Source organism: Chanodichthys erythropterus, chromosome 15 (assembly GCF_024489055.1).
Source record: "Chanodichthys erythropterus isolate Z2021 chromosome 15, ASM2448905v1, whole genome shotgun sequence".
NCBI classification, from domain to species: Eukaryota; Metazoa; Chordata; class Actinopteri; order Cypriniformes; family Xenocyprididae; genus Chanodichthys; species Chanodichthys erythropterus.
In genome coordinates, this window is record NC_090235.1 from 22,826,048 (window position 1) to 22,845,129 (window position 19,082).

The following is a 19,082-nucleotide window of genomic DNA, read 5'->3' on the forward strand; positions in this document are numbered from 1 at the left end:
ATGAGAGATGTGGATAATGTAACATGAAAAATATCCATTTTAGCACCTCAGAAGTATCAGTTACCAAACATCTCCTCTCAGAGTTGACTGTCCCCTCATCGAACGACAGAGGGAGGCACAGAGAGAGAGACGAGAAAGAGAGACGCTTTGACGGGTTGTCATAGAACAATGTGTCAACTCCACGGCTGCTCTCCACTGATGCTAATTACAGGTGACAGGGCTAAGTACAAGGCTTTACACATGATAACGATGACTCTAGAGGAAGTTCTTCATGGTCTTCTTTACAGCCAGGCTGACAGCTGCCATTATGCATGCTGGGATTTTGTTGGAATTTTCTGATGAAGCTGGCCACTCAAAGAAAGAGAGGGGAAAAGGACATACTTACAGTATTGCATGAGCTGCGCAGACACTGTAGCCTGTCAGCTCATCAGGGCACCGAAAAAGAAATCTTCATAATATTGTTATGTTAATATTATCATTTAGATTGATGGGTAAATTAGACAACAACATGTATTTCTTCATTGCCTTGCATCAAAATATCATTGTGACCTGATCAGAATAGAGATGTCTTAAATATCTAATTTTTGTCCTCCAAGACAGTATGATTCAATTAACTGACAACACATCTACTATAATATAATAAAATATTTTTGATTTATATATTGCTTGCAGCATATTTCATCAAAATTCACCACCAATTTTGAATGGGTGTCAATGGAAAAAAAAATTTTCGCCCTCAGATGGTGTAGGTACAGTATCTACCCATTAACCTTATCTAAAAATGAACTGTTTTTGATGTGAAGTGTGCTATTATCAGGGCTCGATTTGAGGGGGGATGTGGGGGGATGGCATCCCCCTTGTTGAAAAAAATGACAAAAAGCACCCCCTCTGTAAAGCCACCATCCCCCTTACCAACCCCTTTAGATTAACAGTGTTATGTATATTATGTAAATGTTATCATGTAAACAAAACTTTAAAATTCTCTGTATGATAATCAACAAACTATAAATAACAGCGATTGACCAATCAGAACTCAGTATTGTAACGCGCCATGCACATTCACGCCAGAGCTCTGATTCAAGCAAGCTTTCGGTTGGTCGGGTTTGTTTCGTTACGAGATTTCAGTGACAGTCGGTTTTGTTTCGTTACAAGAGTTTAATGATGGTCAGTCTTGTTTCGTTGCGGAATTTCAGTGATGGTTGGTTTTATTCAATTACTAGATTTCAAAGACAGTCGTTTTGTTCCATTACGAGATTTCAATGACGATCGATTTTATTCTGTTATGAGATTTAAGTGACGGACAGTTTTGTTCAGTTACAAGATCTGAATGACAGTCAGATTTGTTCCTTTACGAGATTTCAATGACAGTCGGATTTCATTGTCAGTCAGTTTTGTTCAGTTACGAAATCTCAATAAAAAATGTTTTGTTCTTTTACGATATTTTAATGACAGTTGGTTTTGTTCCATTACGAAATTTCAATGATGGTCGGTTTTGCTGGGTTATGAGATTTCAATGAAGGTCGGTTTTGTTCCTCTACGAGATTTCAATAACAGCTGTTTTTTTTTTTTTTACATTACAAGATTTCAAGATCACTTGGTTTTGTTCCCTAAAGAGGTTTTAATGACAGCCGGCTTTGTTCCATTATGAGATTTCTATGATGGCCAGTTTTGTTTACAAAATCTCAGTGATGGTCGGTTTTGTTTAGTTGTGAGATCTCAATAACAGTCGAGTTTGAAATGATTCAGACTGTTAGTTTTGTTTTGTGACGAGATTTCAATGACAGTTCATTTTTTTGTCCATTACGAGATTTCAGTGACGGTCGGTTTTGCTCCTTTGCAAGATCTCAATGATGGTCAGTTTTGTTCAGTTGTGAGATCTCAATGACGGTTGAGTTTGAAATGATTCAAACTGTTGGTTTTGTTTTGTGACAGTCAGTTTTCAGTGTCAGTTTTGTTCCGTTACCAGATTTCAATGACGGTCAGTTTTATTTGGTTATGAGATTTCAGTGACGGTTGGTTTTGTTCCTCTACGAGGTTTTAATGACCGTCAGCTTTGTTCCTTAAAAAGATTTTAATGACAGTTGGTTTTGTTCCGTTACGAGATTTCTTTGATGGTCTGTTTGGTGTTCTTGTTAGTGGGCCCACCTCCCATGCCAGCGACCCGTACCCGGGTTCGAGTCCCACTTGGAGTGGTTCAGACTGCACAGGTTACAGAAATACATTTAAAACATAGTGTGTATTGAAATCTTTCTGTAGTTAGAAATATTTTGTAACAATATATCATCACAGACTTTGCATCACAGACATAAATATAATAAAAAAAACATTATTTTAAATTGTAATAATATTTCACAATATTGTTGTTTTTCTGTATTTCTGATATCAAAAACATTTTTAAAAAAGTAATGAAAAAAATAGAGCGTAAGAACTAAATAAAGTACTATATCATTTGTTATGTGATACTAACTAACAGCATGGTATGTGATGTAATGTAGGGATTATTTTTGCCCCAGGGTTACACCCCTTATTTTCTGGGGTTTATATTAACCCTTTATTCAGTACAGTTTATGGTGACTGTACTGGGGCGTTGGGCAGTATGTGATGTGCTGTAAGGACTATTTTACACCCTTTAAACAGCACAGCTTATTGCGACTGCACTGGGGCATTAGGACCCACTCAGACCACAGGCTGATCAGACCCATTGGCCTCTCTAAAACCGTTTCCCACAGCTATCCAGTCTACCAGAAGGTCACCCATCCAGACGTAGACTGGACTCAACCCTGTTTAGCTTCAGTGGGTGTGCAGGTAAAAGTTTCAGGTTGATCACTGCAGAGCTTCTCAAGCATCTTTCCAACCATAGACCCTCTTATGTAGAAATACAAATCTCAACAATGGTGACATGCTTCATGTTGTAATACATTATGCGACAGACTATTTAACTGAAATTAATTACGTTATGTCTACATGAACAAAAATAACACTGTGTAAGATTAGACCACTAGATGATGACAACCTCTTCATTGTCAAAATCATCTTTTTTCTTGCTATTTTTCCTACAGCTAACACAATTTCAGCAACAAGAGACAAATCAACACTAAAAGTATACTTAATACGTATGTTTTGTAATTTTACAAGATTTTAATGACAGTTGGTTTGTTCCATTATGAGATTTCAGTGATGGTCAGTTTTTTTCTGTTATGAGATTTGACGGTCAATTTTGCTGGGTTATGAGATTTTAAAGACGGTCAGTTTTGTTCCTTTGTTCTTTTACAAGATTTGAGAGACAGACAGATTTGTTTTATTGCAGGATATTAAAGAGGTCGGTTTTGATCTGTTACGAGATTTCAATGATGGCCAGTTTTATTCAGTTACGGGATTTCAGTGATGTCTGTTTTAAATTTGGTTATGAGATTTCAGTCACGGATGGTTTTGTTTGGTGACGAGATCTTAATGACGGTCAGTGTTTTAATGATGGTTGTCTTTGTTCCTTAAGATTTTAATGACTGTTGGTTTTGTTCCATTACAAGATATTTATGATGGTCAGTTTGGTTCAGTTGTGAGATCTCAGTGATGGTCTGTTTTGTGTTGTTGTTATTGGGCTCGCCTCCCATGCCAGCGACCCGTACCCGGGTTCGAGTCCCACTTGGAGTGGTTCAGACTGCACAGGTTACAGAAATACATTTAAAACATAGTGTGTATTGAAATCTTTCTGTAGTTAGAAATATTTTGTAACAATATATAATCACAGACTTTGCATCACAGAAATAAATAATATTTTAAAGTATAATACAAAACCATTCTTTTAAATTGTAATAATATTTCACAATATTGATGTTTTTCTGTATTTTTGATCAAATAAATGCAGACTTGATGAGCATATGAGACTTGTTTCAAAAACATTTTAAAAAAGTAATGAAAAAAATAGTGTAAGAACTAAATAAAGTACTATATAATTTGTTATGTGATACTAACTAACAGCATGGTATGTGATGTAATGTAGGGATTATTTTTGCCCCAAGGTTATACCCCTTATTTTCTGAGGTTTATATTAACCCTTTATTCAGTACAGTTTATGGCGACTGTACTGGGGCGTTGGGCAGTATGTGATGTGCTGTAAGGACTATTTTACACCAGGGTTACACCCTTTATACAGCACAGCTTATTGCGACTGCACTGGGGCATTAGGACCCACTCAGACCACAGGCTGATCAGACCCATTGGCTTCTCCAACACCGCTTCCCACAGCTATCCAGTCTACCAGGAGGTCACCCATCCAGACGTAGACTGGACTCAACCCTGTTTAGCTTCAGTGGGTGTGCAGGTGAAAGCTTCAGGTTGATCACTGCAGAGCTTCTCAAGCATCTTTCCAACCATAGACCCTCTTATGTAGAAATACAAATCTCAACAATGGTGACATGCTTCATGTTGTAATACATTATGCGACAGACTATTTAACTGAAATTAATTACGTTATGTCTACATGAACAAAAATAACACTGAGTAAGATTAAACCATTAGATAATGACAACCTCTTCATTGTCAAAATCATCTTTTTTCTTGTTATTTTTCCCACAGCTAACACAATTTCAGCAACACGAAACAAACCAACACTGAAAGTATGTTTACACCACAAACCCTGTTATTGCACCTTGAGATCATGTTATACTACAAAAAGACACACCAAGACATCAAGAATCAGCACATGGATCTCAACAATGGTGATAATCAAAAGTGTCATGCTGCAATGCATGCTAGGAACAATAGTACAAAACTCCCAGCATGCATCACAGCATGAATAAATTGTGCAGTTGAATTGTCCTATTATTTTCTTTAATTCTAACTAATTGCTTTTATTTTTTACTGTTGTTTTTGTTCTGTCTTTTAGTAGCTTTTTGTGCTGTTCAGAGTTTATCTTAATGTCTGAATATTTAGTTGTCACCATTATTGAGATTCATATACTGATTGCTCATATCTGTGTTTGTTAAAATAGTTCACTGCTCATGGTTTTTTGTTCAATCTTTTAATTGCAAAGGATTGTAAATTAAAAGCAGCTAGGGAAGATGTTGTGTTAAGAACCTGACTAATGAAGACACCAGTAACCATTGTGGCAATTTCAAATAAAGCAAATATAAGCACTAACTTCTATAGAAGAATTAAAAAACAAAGTCAATCTGGTTAGTAATATGTGAAGCTGTAATGCTGTTTGTGGAGTTGTTTAACCCTCCTCTGCTGAGATTTGGAGAGGTTTAAAGGGTTAGTTCACCCAAAAATTAAATTTCTGTCATTAAGTACTCACCCTCATGTCGTTCCACACCCGTAAGACCTTCATTTTTATCCATTACGAGATTTAAATGATGGATGGCTTTCATTGTCAGTCAAATTTTCATTTGTTTAGTTCCAAGAACTTTATACGGTATGTTTTACAAGATTTTAATGACAGTTGATTTTGTTCCATTACGAGATTTCAATGACAGTCAGTTTTGCTGGGTTATGAGATTTCAATGATGGTGGGTTTTGTTCCGTTACGAGATTTCACGGTTGTTTTTTAGTGTCTGTGGGTTTTTTTTTTCTGTTTTAAGATTTCAAAGACAGTCGGTTTTGTTTCGTTACAGGATATTTCAATGATGGACGGTTATATTTGGTTATGAGATTTCAGTCATGGAAGGTTTTGTTTGATTACGAGATCTGAATGATGGTCAGTTTTGAGGTTTTAATGATGGTCTGCTTTGTTCCTTAACAAGATTTTAATGACAGTTGGTTTTGTTCTGTTTCAATATTTCTTTGATGGTCAGTTTGGTTCAGTTATGAGATCTCAATGATGGTCTGTTTTGTGTTGTTGTTATTGGGCTCGCCTCCCATGCCAGCGACCCGTACCCGGGTTCGAGTCCCACTTGGAGTGGTTCAGACTGCACAGGTTACAGAAATACATTTAAAACATAGTGTGTATAGTATAGTATAACGGTCGGTTTTGTTTCTTTGTTCTTTTATGAGGTTTCAAAGAGAGTCGGTTTTGTTTTGAGATTTAAATGATGGTTGGTTTAGAACCTTTAGGAAATCTCTATAGTAGTCAGTTCAGCAGCAAGAGAAAAACATTACAAAAACCAGTTAGATTTAAAAACACACACACAAAACTAATCTAACCTGACACTCAAAGACATCAAGAATCAGCAGATGAATCTCAACAATGGTGACAATCAAAAGTGTCATGGTGCAATGCATGCTGGGAACAAAAATAAAAAACTCCCAGCATGCATCACAGCATGAATAAATTATGTGGTTAAATTGTCCTATTATTTTCTTTAATTATAACTATTTGCTTTTATTTTTGCAGTGGTTTTTGTTCTGTCTTTTAGTAGCTTTTTGTGATGTTCACAATTGAACTGAATATTTTGTTGTCACCATTGTTGAGACTCTAATTGCTAATTGCTCATATCTGTGTTTGTCTTTGAAGTTTACTGTTTTCTGCTTATGGCTTTTAGTCGCTCTTTTTGAACTGTTTTATGAATTATAATGTGGAGATCTGGAAAGATTGAAAGGGTTAGTTCACTCAAAAATTATATTTCTGTCTTTAATTACTCACTCTCATGTCATTCCACACCTGTAAGATCTTCATTCATCTTCAGAACACAAATTAAGATATTTTAATGGAATCTGAGAGGTTTGAAAATCCTAGCATTGCAGAGAAGAGACGAATTTGTTGAACAAAGTCATTATTTTTGTTTTGTTTTTGTGCACAAGAAGTATTCTCGTTGCGTCATAACATTAATGAACCACTGTAGTCACATTGACTATTTTAACGATGTTTTTATTACCTTTCTGGTTATTTAATGTGGTAATTTCATTGCTTTCAATGGAGGATAAAAAACGTCTTGGGTTACGAGTGTAACCCTTGTTCCCTGAGTAAGGGAACGAGACGCTACGTCGTTGACGTGATGGGAATCCTCTGTGTTTTTGTGTTCGTGAAGCACCACTGTATCCAACCAATGAGAGAGAGAACGTGACGTCATAGGCGGGCGACGTCGCGGACTATAAAGCACGCCCAAAAACAGAGAACGCTAGCTTCTGTGATATGTCTGAAGGAAGCGCTCCAGGCATGCAGGAGGTACGGCAACATGACGTAGCGTCTCGTTCCCTTACTCAGGGAACAAGGGTTACACTCGTAACCCAAGACGTTCCCTTTCGTGGGAACTATCGACGCTACGTCGTTGACGTGATGGGAACGCTGTCCCAACTATGCCGTGCCTCCGAGTGCCTGGCTGCCATCTTGTAGCACCAAAGCACCCGGAGTAATACTAACATTTAGGTCATAAAACCTAACAAAAGTATGCTGGGATGACCACCCCGCAGCACCACAAATATCAGCCAGGGAAACACCCGACCTGTGAGCTGTTGATGCCGCCATACCTCTTGTTGAGTGCGCCCTAATGTTCAAAGGACACGGGAGCCCTAAGGCTCTATAAGAAAGTGTGATGGCCTCAACCACCCACTTACTCATTCTTTGTTTGGAGGCTGGGCCCCCCCGATTCGGGGACCCATAACATACAAAAAGCTGGTCAGATTTTCTCCACAGGGCAGCTCTGTGGACGTAAGTATCCAGCGCCCTCACTGGGCACAGCAGGTTAAGTCTCCCCTGATCCGGTGTAGTAAACGGAGGGGGATAAAAAGCCTCCAGAACAATGGGACCTGGGACCCTGGTGGGGACTTTGGGTATGTAACCAGGCCTTGAATGCAGGAAGGCCTTAACCATACCTGGTGCAAACTCTAAACATGATGGTAACACCGAAAGAGCTTGAAGGTCACCTATTCTTTTCAATGAAGAAATGGCTAATAAGAACACAGTCTTCAATGTTAGCATTTTGTCCGACACATCTTCCAAAGGTTCAAAGGGCGCCTCAGCCAACCCTTGTAACACAATGGCCAAGTCCCAGGTCGGAGATTTTAGGCGCACTGAGGGCCTCAACCTCAGTGCGCCACGAAGGAAGCGTACAACTAAGGGGTCTCGACTTACCGAGACACCCTCCATAGAAATGTGGTAAGCCGAAATAGCAGCAACATACACTTTTAGTGTGGAGTACGTTAGACCCTCTGACAGTTTTCCTTGAAGGAATTGAAGCACATGGCTAATAGAAGAATGGACCGGGTCCACTCTGAGATGACTACACCATGTAGAAAACACATTCCATTTATACATGTAAAGCTTCCTTGTAGATGGAGCCCTGGACTGAAGGATGGTTTCCACCACCTCCGTTGGGAGACCAGAATCTATGAGTCTTGCCCCCTCAGAGGCCAGGCCCACAGTTTCCACATTTCTGGACGGGGATGAAAGATCGTGCCGCCCGCTTGGGACAGGAGATCCTGTCTGAACGGAAGCTCCAGAGGAGAGCCGTAAAGGAGAGAAACTAGGTCCGCAAACCAAATTCTCGTTGGCCAGCAAGGAGCCACCAATATTAGATGCACCCCTTCCTGGCATACTTTGTCCAGAACTCCCGGGAGCAGAGAGACTGGGGGAAACGCATGAGGCGTCGCCTCGGCCACGTCTGTATCATGGCATCCAACCCCAGAGGAGCTGGGTGCCTCAGAGAATACCACAGAGGGCAATGGGTTGACTCCTCTGTGGCAAAGAGATCGACTTCCGCTCGACCGAACACTTTCCATATGAGCTCCACTACCTCGGAGTGGAGCTTCCATTCCCCCGGACTCGCGCCTTGCCTCGACAGGGCGTCCGCCCCCATATTCAGATACCCTGGGATATACGCCGCTTTCAACGAGAGTAACTTCCCCTGGGTCCAAAGGAGGATACGGCTGACTAGCTCGCACAGTGGACGAGACCGCAGCCCCCTTGGTGATTTATATAAGAGACCACCGTAGTGTTGTCTGTCTGGATCAACACATGGTGGCCCCTCAGGTCGGATAGGAAGTGTTTCAGAGCCTGAAACACTGCCAGCATCTCCAGCCGATTTATGTGCCAGGAGGCCTGGTGTATATCCCACCGACCTTGAGCTGAGCGACCACTCATGATCACGCTCCCCAGCCCGTGAGGGACGCATCTGTCGTAAGCATTACGCGACGACATGAAGTTCCCAACACGGGTCCCTGGGACAGGAACCAAGGCTTTTTCCACATGACCAGAGCACGAAGGCAACGCCGCGTGACTTTGATCATGCGAAAAGGATTTCCCCTCGGGGAAAACCCCTTGGTCCTGAGCCACCACTGTAAGGGTCTCATGTGCAGAAGGCCAAAAGTAATAACGTTGGACGCAGCTGCCATCAGACCCAACAGTCTCTGAAACTGTTTTACAGTGAGTGACTGGCCCTAACTTCACCCCTTTCACGGCCCCGAGGATGGAATCCACACGAGCAGGGGACAATTGCGCCTGCATCGTGGTGGAATCCCAGATTACACCTAGGTAGTTTGCAACCTGCCTCGGGACCAGCACACTCTTTTTGGCATTGAGCCTCAACCCAAGCCTTTTCATGTGCGACAGAACCACATCTCGATGTAGAACTGCCTGACGTTCCGTTTGAGCTAATATCAACCAATCGTCGATATAGTTCAGTACACGGATGCCCCGGAGTCTCAGCGGAGCCAAGGCTGCATCCATGCACTTCGTGAACGTGCGGGGTGACAGTGATAGGCCGAAGGGAAGAACCTTGTATTGGTATGCTTCGCCCCCGAAAGCAAACCTGAGGAACTTCCTGTGAGAAGGATGGATGGATATGTGAAAATACGCGTCCTTCAGATCTATCGCCACAAACCAGTCCTCGGATCTGATCTGTGGAATAATCTGTCTGAGTGTAAGCATCTTGAACTTCAACTTCTTTACAGATCGATTTAGTATGCGTAAATCTAGAATCGGACGCAACCCTCCATCCTTCTTTGGAACAATGAAGTAGCGGCTGTAAAAGCCCGACATTTTGCTGGGAGGAGAAACCCTTTCTATAGCTCCTTTTTGCAAAAGCGTCGCAACTTCTTGTTCCATAACCAGAGACTGCTCTGGAGCAACCACAGTGTGAATCACTCCACTGAACTTGGGGGGAAGAGAACCGAACTGAATTCTGTACCCCCGTTCTACTATGAACAGCACCCATTTCGAAACATTCGGAAGACATTTCCACTCCTCTGAATGATCTACTAAGGGTACCAGCCTCTCGAGACTGGTCTCTGGTGTTTTTTGAGCACTTGGCTCGTTTATCTGACGCGGCGCACCGGCAGATAAACGAATCACGTGCTGGCCGAACCTCCTCGGAGGATCGACAGGGACTGCTGCGCCCTGTCGCACACTGGGTGGCAGGGTTGGCAGAACAGTCCCTTGAGGGCGCCGAAGGGGAACGATAGAAATTAATCGTCGAACCCCTTCGGAGGGGCTGCCCTCAGAAACCCTGGCCCACGAGCGTCAGGATTTCTTTTGGGAAGCCTTCCGGGAAATAATGACGGTCCTCAGATCCGCCCTACCCCCGGAAGGCTTCGGCTGTGCAGCACGCTCCGGTCCCCAAGCTTTCCGCGGGGAGCACGGGCGGCCACACTGGCCTTTTGTTGGGGTCTGTGCCCCGAGGAGCCGGCTGTCGGCTGAGGCTGCCCCCGCCCGGCAGCCTCAGGGGGATGAGTTTTTCGAGGGAGGAACCTTTGAAACGCCGCCTTCTGCTTCTTTGCCTCCTCGAACCTGTCGACGACAGTATTAACTGCGTCACCGAACAGGCCCTCAGAGGAAAGCGGCGCATCCATGAGGACATATTTATCTTTGTCCTTTATGTCAGCTAGATTGAGCCACAGATGTCTCTCCGTGCCCACCAGTGCTGCCATGGAGCGGCCCACTGACTTGGCCGTCTCCTTGGTGGCACGGAGAGCTAAATCCGTGGCTCTCCTCAGCTTTCTTGGATTGTCTCAAAGGTTACCTCCCCACTTTCATCAATTTCCCCCAGCAGATCAGCTTGGTATGCCTGCAGTATACTCATCGTGTGCAGACACGCCGCAGCCTGACCCGCTGCCGAGTAAGCCTTGCCCACCAGATTTGATGTTTGCTTTAATGGTCTGGTGGGCAATGTCGGGGATTTCAGGGACGATGCAGACTCGGGCGAGAGATAGCTCGCAAGCGTCTCTTCAACCCGAGGCATCGCCCCATAACCGTGTTGTTTCAGCCCGTTAATATTGCTGTACATGGATGTTTGCGGGCTGAAGACACGGTACTGCACGGGTCTGTTCCACGACCTCGACACCTCGGCGTGGAGGTCGGGAAAGAACGGCAGTCCCCGACGCTGAGGCAATGACCTGGCTGGAAGAAAGCGTTCGTCCAGTTTGCTCTTTATTTTGGGAACGCTTTCCTCCACGGGCCAGTTTATATTCAACTTTTTTACTGCCCGGGCCATAACCTCAGCAAGCTCCTCATGGGCTGGAGATGAGGATGACGGTCCCTCATCTCCACCCTCGATACCTTCAATATCAACCTCCTCGGAGGAAGATATATTCAGTATCGGTGTCTCTCTTCGGGGGAAGAAACCGCAGCGCGTGCTTCCACCACCAAAGAAGAGACACTAGATCTAGCAGGTAAGGGGAGCGATAAGGCAAAGCCCGTCTCTCCCCCTCTGCTAGATCCATTTGTGAACCCCACGAGTGCAGCCTTCGCTGTGCCTCGGCAGCAGCGGGACCAGACCCGCGGGGAACACTCGCCGCGGCGCCCTCCTCAAAGAGCGCCCGGCGTGAGCGCAGCGCCCTGAGAGTGAGCCGCTCACAGTGCACACAGACAGCCCCCTCAAGAGCTGCCTGTGCGTGCTCAACTCCCAGGCATTTCACACACATCTCGTGTGTATCTCCCTCCACGATGAATCGCGGACAAGGAGGTGCACACTTAGTGAAACGCTGGCTTTTCTCCGTCATTTTATATATATATATGTCTTTTTTATGTGTCTATTTCACTTGTTAGAAACTCTTGTCCTCAGACAAAGAGATCACTTTCTGGCGAGATGGTAGACAGACAACAGTAAATAAGACAGACAAGATACAGATAGCGCTTACTGAAGACAACAGAAGCTAGCGTTCTCTGTTTTTGGGCGTGCTTTATAGTCCGCGACGTCGCCCGCCTATGACGTCACGTTCTCTCTCTCATTGGTTGGATACAGTGGTGCTTCACGAACACAAAAACACAGAGGATTCCCATCACGTCAACGACGTAGCGTCGATAGTTCCCACGAAAGGGAACAAAAACCTTTCCGATTTCATCAAAATAACTGAATTTGTGTTCTGAAGATGAACGACGTACTTACGGGTGTGGAACAACATGAGGGTGAGTAATTAATGACAGAAATTTCATTTTTGGGTAACTAACTTTTTAATGTCTTCTTTTATCTTCAGTTGATTTCATCTAAGGCTGTGGCAGATGTCAGCTGTAGTTCTTGTGATTCTGTTTGTCTCTTTTTTTCTGTTCTCTTCTTTCTTTCAGTGATTCTGCTTGTTAACAGGCTTGTTAATGCTAAGATGATTCTATAAATAATATATACAAATTTTGTGGATCAGATAAGGTCCAGTTCTGGTTCATTTCTTTGCTCTTGGCTGACATATAGCATTGCTATGGCCTGTTTGTGGCTCAGATCTGGTAAACAGGAGCGGCCTACCCAAGTGCCATCATTCCACGCCACATGTGGCCCAGATCATCATACCACGCGTGGCAGATGTGGGCTGGATTTGGGCTGGCACAAAAGTTGCTATCTGAGAGAGAGAGAATCTGGTGGTTACTCCAATACTACAATTATATAAATAATTTAATGATACTATTTAAACCACCGGTCTCATCCGCTTCCATTTATTTTAGGTGTACAAAAATTGCTTATTTTCAAGTTGAAAAATAAATTGAATACTCTTACTGTATGTCAACAACCATCTCATTGGTGTGCATTTTCGTTTATCCTAAGGAGTTTTAAGACATATGAGACAAAGTTAATGCTCAGCAAATATCTCCAAAAAGTCTCTTGACCTACAAAAGAACTCTGAGCAATAAAATTGTTCTTTTTCAAGAGTAAAACCTTCCCTAAACAAAAGTGCACTTTTAAAATTCTGATATTGCACCTCCTGTCCTGAGAGCAAACTTTCAGAAAATGCTTTTCGTCTGGGTTTTCAGTACAAATGACCTGACACACTTGTCAGGACTACTTCTAAACCTCCGTTGGTCATCAGATGTCAAACATGGGTAATGCACCCAAGTTTTTCTCCCTGGTAAATGGAGCAGTGGTGACTGATAAGGTTGATAGAGTACAGCTACAGCATGTAGAACTGTGTGGGATCATTTATATTGTAGTTAAGCCTATGTATGTAACTATATTGCTTTGATACAGCATTTTTTAGTTCTTTTATGCACATTAAAGTTAAAAAGAGGGCTTTAAAGGGGAACATTAATTAGATTGTATCTCATTATGTTATCAATGTTTATACTAAACAAAACACATAATCTAGCTACACTTAACTCAGGCAGAGATAATTCAGAAATTGCACTCTTTATAGCACTATAATTAAAATTAGACAGCCAACAAATCCATTTATCGTTAATTGAATCTTAAGTGCGCTGGTTCTTTTGCCTCTTGCCCCACTAGAAACGGCACTAGAAAATTTGCGAAATTTCAGTTCTGTCACCAAAGGAGTCAAAAGCAGCAGCCGGGAACACAGGGAATATTAGCATTTATAGGGTTTGCTCAACACCTGGCTCTAATAAGCAACTTATGCAGTCCCATTCTTTTTGTTTTTATTTGCGTATGATGGAGAAATTAGTTCCTGTCCATCAAACCCAATGGAGCTGTCACAACCAATGAAGTAGTCCATTTGTTAGTGGACATACTTGCACACTGCATTCTACACCACTAGTAAAACAGGGGGGTGAGGTGGGCCATAAATCAATATACATTGGACACAGTCCACTTCCCACCCCAGCAGTTGTCTAGAGCTGTATTTTGTGAAATCAACCGATGGCAAAAAAGTCACAACAACCCAAAATAAGTTGCTGGATGTGTTTCAGCATGAGAAGGTCCATCATGTGTGATTACACTGAAATGATTGACAGGGCCTCCTAGATCAAATCCTAGATTTAAGAAATGGAAATATAGATATGTAAAAAGTAGTGCTGTCAAATCGATTATTCATGATTAATCGCATCTATGTAGCATATGTATATAACACATATACGTGTTATATACACCAATCAGGCATCACATTATGACCAACTTCCTAATATTATATTAGTCCCCCTTTTGCTGCCAAAACAGCCCTGACCCATGGAGGCATGGACTCCACTAGACCCCTGAAGGTGTGCTGTGTCTGGCACAAAGATATTAGCAGCAGATTCTGTAAGTTGTGAGGTGGGGCCTTCATGGACCGGGCTAGTTTGTTCAGCGAATCCCACAGATGCTCGACTGGATTGAGATCTGGGGAATTTGGAGGCCAAGTCAACACCTCAAACTTGTTGTTGTGCTCCTCAAACCATTCCTGAATCATTTTTGACTTGTGGCAGGGCGCATTATCCTGTTGAAAGAGGCCACAGCCACCAGGGAATACCGTTTCCATCAAGTCAAGTCAAGTCAAGTCACCTTTATTTATATATTCACCTATTATTTACCTATATATTTATATATTTTTTACAATGCAGATTGTTTCAAAGCAGCTTTACATTGATAACTGGTACATAATTTGGCTGCACAGCAGCTTTTAAATAATAGTGTCAATGCAGGCAGATCAAAGCACTGTTGAATAAATGTCAAGAATACTGTTGAATATCAAATGTCAAGTGTCCCCAACTAAGCAAGCCAAAGGCGACAGCGGCAAGGAACCCAAACTCCAACAGGTGACATCAGGTGGCAAACAAGTGGCAAATAGGTGTTAAAATGGAGAAAAAAAAAAAAAACCTTGGGAGAAACCAGGCTTAGTCAGGGGGGCCAGTTCTCCTCTGGTGAACAGTGCTTTGTTACAATCAGGTTGCTATCATAAGTTTGATAGGATCGCAACAATCAAAGTATTTATTTCAGTTCCATCCAGTTGAGGATCGTATTCATCATGCCGGTATGGACGGTTTGTTGAGGAACTGTGGCACTGCCTGTCTTGTTGATGATGTCTTCACAATGGACGATCTAGTCAACTCGATCTCTGCTGATACTGCAGGGCTGCGTTGTGGTCGTGTCATGGCACCGGTCCTTGGTCTCAGCTGGATACGGCCCAGATCCGGTTGACTACGGTAAACCTCGGGATAAACAGAAAGACTAATATTAGCGTAGATGCCATTCTTTTTCTGATGTAACGAGTACATCTGGTGTTATAGGAAGTGTTCCCGGTTCCGGCTGACCTAATTTATGCAGCCTAATAATCCTTTAACGGATTTGAAAATATAAACTGATAATGTGTTATGTGTATGCCAGGTTAAAGAGATGTGTTTTTAGTCTAGATTTAAACTGACAGAGTGTGTCTGCATCCCATCAAAGGGTGTACATGGTCTGCAACAACGCTTAGGTAGGTGGTACGTGTCAAAGTAACATCCACATGGATGGCAGGAGCCAATGTTTCACTGCCTCCGCTGGCTTGCCTTCTTCCAATAGTGCATTTTGGTGCCATGTGTTCACCAGGTAAGTGACGCACACGTACCCGGCCATCCACGTGATGTAAAAGAAAATGTGATTCATCGGACCAGGCCACCTTTTTCCATTGCTCCATGGTCCAGTTCTGATGCTCACGTGTCCACTGTTGGTTCTTTCGTTGGTGGACAGGGGTCAGCTTGGGACCCTGACTGGTCTATGCAGTCCCATATGCAACAAATTGCGATGCACTGTGTATTCTGACACCTTTCTCTCTCTATCAGAACCAACACTCCTCTACAGAAGAGGCCGCAGCTCAAACAAACCTTTCAACTGTGCTGCCATTCTGGTTCATACACTGATTCATAATGCTCCGAAGCTTCATGAAGCAGTGTTTTGAAATCGACCATCACTAAATAAGTCGTTATTTTGGTTTTTTTTGGCGCACCAAAAATATTCTCGTCGCTTTATAATATTAATATTGAACCACTGTACTCACATGAACCGATTTAAATATGTTTTTAGTACCTTTATGGATCTTGAGAGAGGAAATGTCATTGCTCCCTATGGAGGCCTCATGGAGCCATCAGATTTCAACTAAAATATCCTAATTTGTGGTCTTACGGGTGTGGAACGGCATGAGGGTAAGTAATAAATTACAGAATTTTCATTTTTGGGTGAACTAACCCTTTAAAGGTAAGTCTAAGGTGTCCCCTGAATGTGTCTGTGAAGTTTCAGCTCAAAATACCTCATAGATTTTTTTAAATTCATTTTTTTAACGGCCTATTTTTGGGCATAATTAGAAATGAGCCGATTCAGGGTGTGTGGCCCTTTAATTCTCCTGCTCCACGCCCCAAGAGCTCGAGCTCGAACTTGCCTTAAACAACATAAAAAAACAGCTAATATAACCCTTAAATCATCTGCCATTTTTTGCTATTGTTCTTGCTTGCTTACCTAGTCTGATGATTCAGCTGTGCACAGATCCAGACGATAATACTGGCTGCCCTTGTCTAATGCCTTTCATAATGTTGGGAACATGGGCTGGCATATGCAAATATTGGGGGTGTACATATTAATGATCCTGACTGTTACGTAATAGTCGGTGTTATGTTGAGATTCGCCTGTTCTTCGGATATCTTTTAAACAAATGAGATTTATATAAGAAGGAGGAAACAATGGAGTTTGAGACTCACTGTATGTCATTTCCATGTACTGAACTCTTGTTATTTAACTATTCCAAGATAAATTAAATTTTTGAATCTAGGGCACCTTTAAAATTATGTGTTACTTAACTAGTTACCTGGAAAATGTAATCTGTAACTCATGTTACTTGTAATGTGTTACCCCCAACACTACTAATATGTTCATAGTAGCTAAAATACACATCTTCAGCCCTGCAACGCTTCAGTCTGCTAATGATTGGAAAGTCTTCCCAGGAGAGATCACCTATGACAATCAGATCACCAGGAAAAAGCTGTCCTGTCATTTCCTCTCTTCAGCATCTTCCCCAGACAATCTCTGTCTCTCTCAGTATTGCCTCCTTTACCTCTGAACTGCTGACTTAGACTAAGGTGAAAAATATAGAGCCATATTTCACCTCATTGAGTATCTTTTTTCCCCCAGTCAAAAGACATCTAATTGCTAATCTATAATCCTTTTAATATGCTCTTGCCTTTTTTCGATTGATCCTCTGCCAGGCGGAACAGCATGGCTGGGGGCTACATTAATCTTATTAAGGGTGGGTTTGGGATGGTGCTGCAAATCCAAACAGTGCTTTTACCCATACTATACTGCACGCCCCCCTCACTCTTTCTTTCTTTACCTCTCCTCGATACATCTCAATGCCAGACTCACCTTGCTTTGTTTATCAGTGACAAACTTGACAAGCCCAGGTACAAAAGGGCTTTGTTGAGTGATGTTTTTTCATTAATATTTATGTTTACTTACGGCGAGGGTGAATGATGATAACTGGCCAGTATTTCTCTCTCTATCACACACACACACATTGTAATACATCATCATATTCTTTCTAAATAATTCAGACGGCCGGTCACTCAACTGTAATGTTTCCATTTACTTTCTTAGATGGATAAAAAGGTCAAGTAACACTTGAGTAACATGTATTTTTTGATTGTGAAGGTGTTTGTTTGAAAATGTAGACATTTTTTTTTTGTCTAATTTTTGAAGCTACTTTGAAACTGTAGCTATCCAAACTACAAAATATGAATAACGTAGTTAAGATGTAGTCAATCTAGACTCTTTTGAATAAATGAGTTTACTACATGCCAATAAAAAGTATTTGACAACACAAACTGAATGTCCAATTCAGTGTGTCAAAAACTTGATATTGGAAAATCTATAACATTTTGAAAATACTATACTGAAAATAAAATGCTGCTACTATATCATGCTCATGTCCATAACAGAAATGTGACATTTAACACTTGGTAAATGAAAACATTTAGGCAATGTTTGCCCTTACATGCATTTCACGCAATATTTTTGATGATGAAAGGCATGATCTGTATTATTGTGATTGTGGACATTAATTAATAATGTACTAGCTTACACTGTTTGCCAGTATAAATAAAGGTCGTTTACCTGATATACTGTTTCTTCAAAGAAACTACTCGGTTCACATAACTTTGTTTAATGTAGATAGTGCTCCAAAATGTGAAATATCCACAATTTCAATCAGACTATAGTTTAGAGTGAAGTGGTCTTCTCCCCAATGGACCACTTCATTAAATCTAATCCACAGAACAAGTGGAGAAAAGGACAAATGCAGTCATGTGGAAACAGGCATGGTTCATTTCTGCAAAAGAAATCAGCAAACAATGTTCATGCACTTTTAAAGTGCTGATAATCTCCTCTCAGTAAGGATGTGTTTTACAGTAAGTTGTTGTGTGTAGACTGATAAAACTTTAGACAGTTTAATTTGGTGAGCATGGAAAAACATCTGAGGTTCTTTGGAAAAGCTTTAACAAACCATTCATATCAATCAATCACTAAAGGTGCTTTAAGTGACATAACCAAACTTCCATTAGACTATTATGATGCATCCTAAAAAGTTACTTTGTACTTTTTTATAAACCCAAAATAACAGCATCTGTATTCAAAATGATGAAAAACTAAATATGCTTGGTACATTAGGCGAATTGTGAAAAGTGAGTGATTAACTTTCCACTTGTTTTCTATTACCTGTTCCATACATTGTGCCTTTAGAATCACTTAAATACAGCGTGTAAAATTAAAATAACTTGGAAAACCATTCATTACCATTCACTACAGACTTGCTTTCTATTTCAAATCAACACGCCCCTTTCAAGCAACTCAGGTATCATTTATCTAGAATTCCGAGTTTTCCATTTGTAAATACGACTTTGCTTGGTCATTCATTTTCTCGGACCTCGTAATCACGATTATTGTAACTCTACATGAGGGGCAAATAAATCTTCAACCGAATTAGACATGCCCCTTCTTTCTATAGCAACTAATTTACCTGTGAAGTACAAGCAAAGCAAGATTGATACCTGCTTCAAA